At 40.9% G+C, this 6961-nt stretch overlaps 1 non-coding gene across 1 annotated transcript; it reads left to right on the top strand.

Annotated features, from left to right (window-relative positions):
* The first annotated feature begins 785 nt into the window (after positions 1-785).
* On the top strand, positions 786-888 carry LOC112662563 (U6 spliceosomal RNA). Its single transcript, XR_003138659.1, has one exon. It is a non-coding gene; the product is annotated as a U6 spliceosomal RNA (small nuclear RNA).
* Positions 889-6961: the final 6073 nt, after the last annotated feature.

Here is a 6961-nt window from a genome sequence, read left to right on the forward strand (position 1 = left end):
ACTGAATGAATGAATAAGTATCTTCCATTAGTTTTGAAAGCTGCCTGCTCTTAAAAAATTAAAGCCTTTATTCAATAAAAGTTTATTTCATGCTTATGATGTAGTTCAATGTAAGTATTCCAGGTCAAGAGATTGTCCTGGGAGACTCCTTTAGCAGAGACTCAGTATTCTTTATCTTGTGGGTCCTACAACCTCCACATTCCTAGAGTCCTATCCATGCAGCTACGTATGGGGAAAGACAGCAGAAGTCAATGCAGGAGGGCTTTATGGGGCAGACCTGGAAATGTGTCTCTACTGCCCACATTCCTCTGAACACTCTTATCACATGACCTTATCACGTGTCCTTGCCTAACTGCAAGGGATGTTGGGAAATATAGTTGGGTTCTCTGCCTCTGATATAGGGAAACGACTTGGTGACCATCTGTCCATCTTTGACAAAGAGTCTTAATCTCAGGGATATGAAGCCCTGTATTGCACTTCGAATTTTGCTACAACTGCTGAGCTACATTTAATCAATACTATGTGAATTCATGGTATAAAGTGAAATAGTATTTGATATTTCCAATAATGTATTTGAAAAAGGGGCTGTGGTACCTGGGTGGCTAATTCAGTTAAATGTCTGACTTGATATCAGCTCAGGTCTTAATCTCAAGGTGGTGAGTTCAAGTCTTGCATTGGGGTGCATACTGAGCATGGAACCTACTTAAAGAAAGAAACAAGGGAACCATGACAAATGAATAAATAGCAATTTTAAAAATTAAAAAATTAAAAAAGGAAATGAATGCTTGCTTTGGCAGCACAGATACTAAAACTGGAAAGATACACAGAATATTAACATGGTTCCTGTGTTAGGATAACACATAAATTTGTGAAGTGTTCCATATTTTTAAAAATAATAAATAATAATACAAATCAATAAATTTAGAAAGGGGGTGAAGGGTGAGTCATTCATGTGTCTAATCACCTGGATAACAGAAAAAAAAGAAGTTTCTGTTTACACTTTCCATTTCGTTCTACAAAACACACAGTAAATGAGCAGAATCCCACCATTCTTATGTTCCCAACTTTGATCTGGGTAATTTACTGACTGTCAATTATGTAAGTCTGCAAATGCAAAGTCTCTTACATACAAAGAATTCTGGTAATAACTTGAGATAATATCTCACAGTAAAAAGTCTTGACATCTAAAGGGGCAGTGGACAAGTGATTCATTTTTATTCTTTCTGTCAAGGACAATGACTCTGACTACCATGATAATAATTAAGACTCCCCCTTAAATTCAGAGCCAATAGGAGTTATTAAAGGCCACAAGACAAGGGAAGACAATGAAAGAGTGCATACATGGAGCTCGGAGTGCATCCTCAGCAGAAGAGGGGTGGGAGTGGCATATTAAGGAAACAGAGTAAAAAGTAATAGTATTAATACCATGCTGTGGAAGATATTTGTGCTGTAAGTGAATTGGAGAAAATGTACTCAGCCCTTGGAATGTCCCTCAAATTTGTGAAGGGCCAGACTGGAAGGGAGCTGAAGCCCCTGTGCACTTTGATCATAATGCATAAGTGAGGCCTAGTGGACCACCCTGTTCTTCAGGGTCTTCTAATGGTTCAGAGTATTCTGGAAGGAAGTCAACACAGTGGTGAGATCGGGGTCCTGACCTCCGTGAACATGGGAGGACAAAAGTACTAATGTCCTCAACAATGCCCATTCAGCATTACCATGAAGCAGTGTTCTGTGTTCACCTGGACTGGGTTCAGGCCAAGACTGTGGTGAGGGCGCCAGAGCCCAGGATCCAAACCCAGCCCAGGCAAGCAGGTGCAAGAACATGGTTGTAAGATGAAATATAAAACACCAGGAAAATCTGAATTCCAGGTAAACAATAATTTTCATTTTTTAGTGTTCCTAATATTTCATGGAGCATACTTATACTAAAACACAAGCAAATAAAAACACGGTATGTATGTTTATATACATGTGAGATGCATATATACATGCATATTGTGTGTATTATATTATTATGTAAATGTGTTCTTGTTCATCTGAAATGCAGATTTGGGAGTTGTCCTGTGATTGTATTTGCTGGATCTGCTAACTCTCAACTAGAAGATACAGAGGACAAAAATTGAATCATGTCCTTAGAGAGGCCTTCTTCAGGTTAGAAAAGCCAGACATGTTAGCAACACACAGTCGCACAAGGTTCTGAGCACTGAGACCTAGCAGGCATTCACTGACTTTTACCAGCCCCCGCAGGTCATGGAAGCACATCCAGGTGTTCAGGTCACAGGAACCACTCAGAGAGTATTGCCCTTGTTCAGATCCTGCTCTGAGCATGTTGCTTCACCAACAGTTACTGTCAGTGGACAAAGCCCTCCCCACCCAGAAAAGAGCCCCCAAACCCTCCCCATTGGTAGCAGCCAAGGAATAAAAGAGTTTAAAAGAAGGAATCCATTTTATTTGGTGTGGAACAGTTAGCTATTTCTTACACGGAGTAAAAGTTTCTCTTTCAAATTAAAAATATCACCTCTATAAGACTATCTTGGTAGCTCTAATGATAGAGGTTGTGACCCATTGGAGCCCCACATGCATCCGTGAAAAGTAATTCTTCACAGACATTGTGGAGTTTCACAGCTGCCTTTGGGGTATGATGTGGCCCCTTTCACAAATAGTCTATTACAGACTTTCTCTAAGAGCTGAATTATAGGGATGTCATTACTAAACTCACAAAATGTGTGGTGGCAGAAATTAACCCAAGGGCTTTAAATTGCATCCATTTCTTGATGGATCACTATTATTTCTATTTTTTGGACTTCTTATTGGAATTTTAAACTAGTCCCCCTTTTGGTCTTTCCCATAGTCTCATGTTAGCCACTCTTCTCCGAGTGTGACTTCCTCACAGTAAAGTTATCGGGGTAAGACCCATTAACAACTAATGGGCTGAAGTGATCAGACTCCTGGGTGTTTGATGAGATATACAACAGTAGAATAGAAAAGCAAAGACCGGAGAAAGAGTGAATTGGCTTTGGTGTGCAGCGATGCAGTAGGGCAAGGCCCTGCATAGTGGCTGCTGGTCCCAAGACTAACCATGGAGAGAATTTGGAGAACATGAGCCCACAGGGGACATACGGAGACTTACTAGTGTGGGGCTTTATACGCGGTCAGTGCCGTCAGACAAAATAGTACAAGGATCAACCAAGATTACAAACAACTGGAATCTGTTCAGATATGGTCTGCATATGTATCTGTATATAACATAAAATGTATGGTAGGGTCTATCTCAATTTCTATATATTGATTGGCAGACTTATTGTGGCAGCTTCTGTGAATACCCAATTGTTGTATGTTTAACAAATACCATCCTGATCTCTGATGGCATCCTATTGTAAACATCTACCACCTTCCACATGGGGCTTTCTCTCACTGCGTACCAGTGACCTGGTGGTGCCAGAGGGGCAGCTCCCAGGACAGCCCTCAGCCAGTCCTACCAGGCTTTGGATGATTTTGAGGCTTTAAACTTTTTTTTTAATTAAATATAATTTACATACAGTGGTTATATTAGTTTCAGGTATACAATAGAATAATTCAACACTTTCATACATTTCTTAGTGCTCATCATTATAAGTATAGTCTTAATCCCCTTTATCCATTTCCTCCATTTCTCGCCACCACCCACCTCCCCTCTGGTAACTGTGAGTTTGTACTCTATAGTTAAGAGTCTGATCTTTTTCTTTGTCTGTTTTTATTTGTTCATTTTCTTTGTTTCTTAAATTCCATGTATAAGTGAAATCATATGGTATTTGTCTTTGCGTTATACCCTTTAGGTACATCTATTATTGTTGCAAATGACAAGATTGCATTCTTTTTTTATGGCTGAGTGTGTGTGTGTGTGTGTGTGTGTGTGTGTGTATGAACTACATCTTCCTTATCTACTCACGTATGGATGGACTCTGGGTTTGAAGCATCTTTTATGCTGCCTCCCACAGATTCCAATAGGACTGGCTTAGCCACCCACACGGAGCCCCTGTTCATTAGCACCTGCACTGGCTTTCTCCTCTACTTCCTATCACTTCTTTCTTTTCTTAACAATGTTTCTAGAATCACCTTCCAAATAAATGACCTATCTCAAATCCTTGTTCCAGTAATTGCTTTTGAGAATTCAAACAAATCCAAAAAACGCAGCTATTGTCTATCAGTCTCTTCTCTAGATTGCCTGTAAAGTGGTCAAAACCTTAAGTGTTAAAAAAACGAAAACAAAACAAAAAAACCCTTCAGTGTTAACATGCCTTAAGGTATACTATCTTCATTTATGTCCATTTTATCCCATCACTTTAACTTTCAATTTTATAGAAGAGGCAGTTGACACTTAACCACGCTTGAGAGCCCAGATGTACAATGCCTACTACATTTGTATATATCCACTGAAATTAGGATAGCCAGGTATGACAAATAAAAATATATACCACCCAGTTTAATTTAAATTTCATGTAAACAATTATTTTCTATTGGTAGAAGTATTTCTCATTCAGTATGTATTTGAGAAATACTTATTCAAATATATTCTTCAAATATGTGTTCTTCAAATATGTGTTCATCTTGAGATGAATTTGATTCACATCAAATTTTATGGGGTATCCTGTATTTTATCTGACCGTGTGAATATTGGACTCAACAGCCTCAAAAATTCTTTCTTATCACCCAAAATAGTCTTTCTACCTCTTTAGACTTGTTCAATTTCTCACCATCAGCTCAGGTTCCCAGTCTGGAAGCTGAGGTTACCTGCCTTATTTGGTCTGGGTTCCCATGTAAGGGAATCATCCTTCCTTACCAGCTGTTCACCCAACCCAGGCCCCAGGATTTTGCATACAGAAGGTAAAGTCAGCACAACCCATTGATTATTCACCAGGGTTTTGGCTTCACCCTCAATAAGCACTCCTACCTCTTGAACTAGACTGGATCACCCTACAGCTGGTCCAGTGAGTGTAAAGTCTAAAACTCCATTTTTCAAGCTTCTTTTACCTAGATCTACCCTATTTCCTGCTTGATGCTTTAAGGAATAGGGCCAACATTGTTTCTTTCCAAGCCAGAGAGTCTAGGTCCACCTGTGGCTCCTACACTCTGAGAAAATGCAAATTTATTCAGAAGAGAGAATCACCATGAAAGAGAGCCATATGAAAAAGCAATCTTAAAATATTTTTTCTTACTCTTGACAGCCATCACTGAATGTGGATTGATTGGGTATCCAAGCACTTCATTTTGATGGGAGACAGAATTTCTACTTTTCAAAAAAAGATTTATTTTTGTTTTTATTTATGAGAGAGAGAGAGAGAGAGCGCGCATGAGGCAGGGAGGGGCAGAGGCAGGGGAAGGAGCAGCCTCCCCACCGAGCAAGGAGCCTGATGTGAGGCTGGATCCCAGGACCCTGAGATCATGACCTGAGTTGAAGGCAGACACTTAACTGACTGAGCCACCCAGGCACCCCAGAATTGCTACTTTTTGATCATGGAAGGAAGTCATTGAAGGAGAGAAAATCAATAAGTTTTCTTTCTCAGGGACTGAAGTGAAATTTCATGAAACCTCACCTCCAAACTCACCAAAACTTTATTCTTACCTGTAAGGGCCGTGAGTAAGTTTTATCACTCTACCACACAGGGAAGCTAGCAGAGCCAGGGGGATGAATACAGGTTTGCTCAAGGAGTTGCTCAGCTCTGGGCCATTGGCCATCTGGACCATGTCCAGAGGAGAGCAACCAGCATGTTGAACAAACTAGAAACAGTGTGAGATGATGGGCCTGGGGACATGTCACTAGGAGAAGAGAGGGCACAGGGGAGACACCAGAGCTGTAGACAGATATCTGAGGGAATGCTGTGTGGGTACATATATACATACACATATATATTTTTTTCTTTTTATAAGTCATTTAATCTTTGCAGTGATTTAAAAGGGTTGGCACATTAGCACTACCGTTTGAAGATGGGTAGGCCGAGCTCTAGGGAAGTCAGTTGGTTCGCATGGTCATATAGCTAGAGAGAGGATGAGGATTGGATGCAGCTGGAACCTATGCTTTCAGCTGCTGTGCACACCGCCTTTCCATGCATGAGCGTCTACCGAGTGTGGGCCGGGTTCTTCCAGGGAAATGAAGGACACAAGGCTTAATGTAATTCTGACGTGAAAGACACTGAGCTGTGACGAAGCATGCCATGGCTCACCCTCTCCCCGTCATTCACGGCAGAGCTCATAGACATTTAGCTCCATCCAAAGTAGCTCTCTTACAAAATATGAAAGAATCCAGCAAAATACTCTGACCCGGTCTGTCCCTTCCATCCAATTTCAGAGAGTAGGAACACAGTTTAAAGCCTCAGGGTATTTTTCTGTTTGCTTTGGAGTCAGCTCTGTCTGCTGTGGGATCAGATCCTGGCTCTGCCACTTATTAGCCTTTTAACAGGGAGCCAATCACTTTTCTTTGATTTGGAAAGTTCCACAGGAGGAAGATGGGGATTCTGTTGGATGTTTATGGAGTTAAGAGGATTACCTGTGTTCACATCACAAAGTACTGGAAATGGCACCTGACACAAAAAACACCGTATATATGTTTTGTTTCATTATCTCATGTGAGGCTGACCTATAGGCTCCTCTTCTCTGTATCTTCTTCTCTGCACCTCACCGCTCATCAAATGCCACTTACCTCTTTCTTTAAATCAAAGGTGGAGAGCCTGTCATGGGGGGGGGCCCTGTGACTTGCCCAGCTAACAGGATTAGTTAAGGGTGATGCCCAAAGTTCCTGTAGGTTTCTTACAAAAAACTCTGGTATTCTCTTAACCATGCAGGGAAGTCTCTTGGAGCTCCTGAATATACTGTCTCAAGGATATTTAGATAAACCATAATTCATCACAGGCAGGATGGCTGGTATGTATCTTATTAAATACCAGCTCACGCATGGTCAATAGCCACATTGTTTGATGCAGTTTGC

Source organism: Canis lupus, chromosome 13 (genome assembly GCF_003254725.2).
Source record: "Canis lupus dingo isolate Sandy chromosome 13, ASM325472v2, whole genome shotgun sequence".
NCBI lineage: Eukaryota > Metazoa > Chordata > Mammalia > Carnivora > Canidae > Canis > Canis lupus.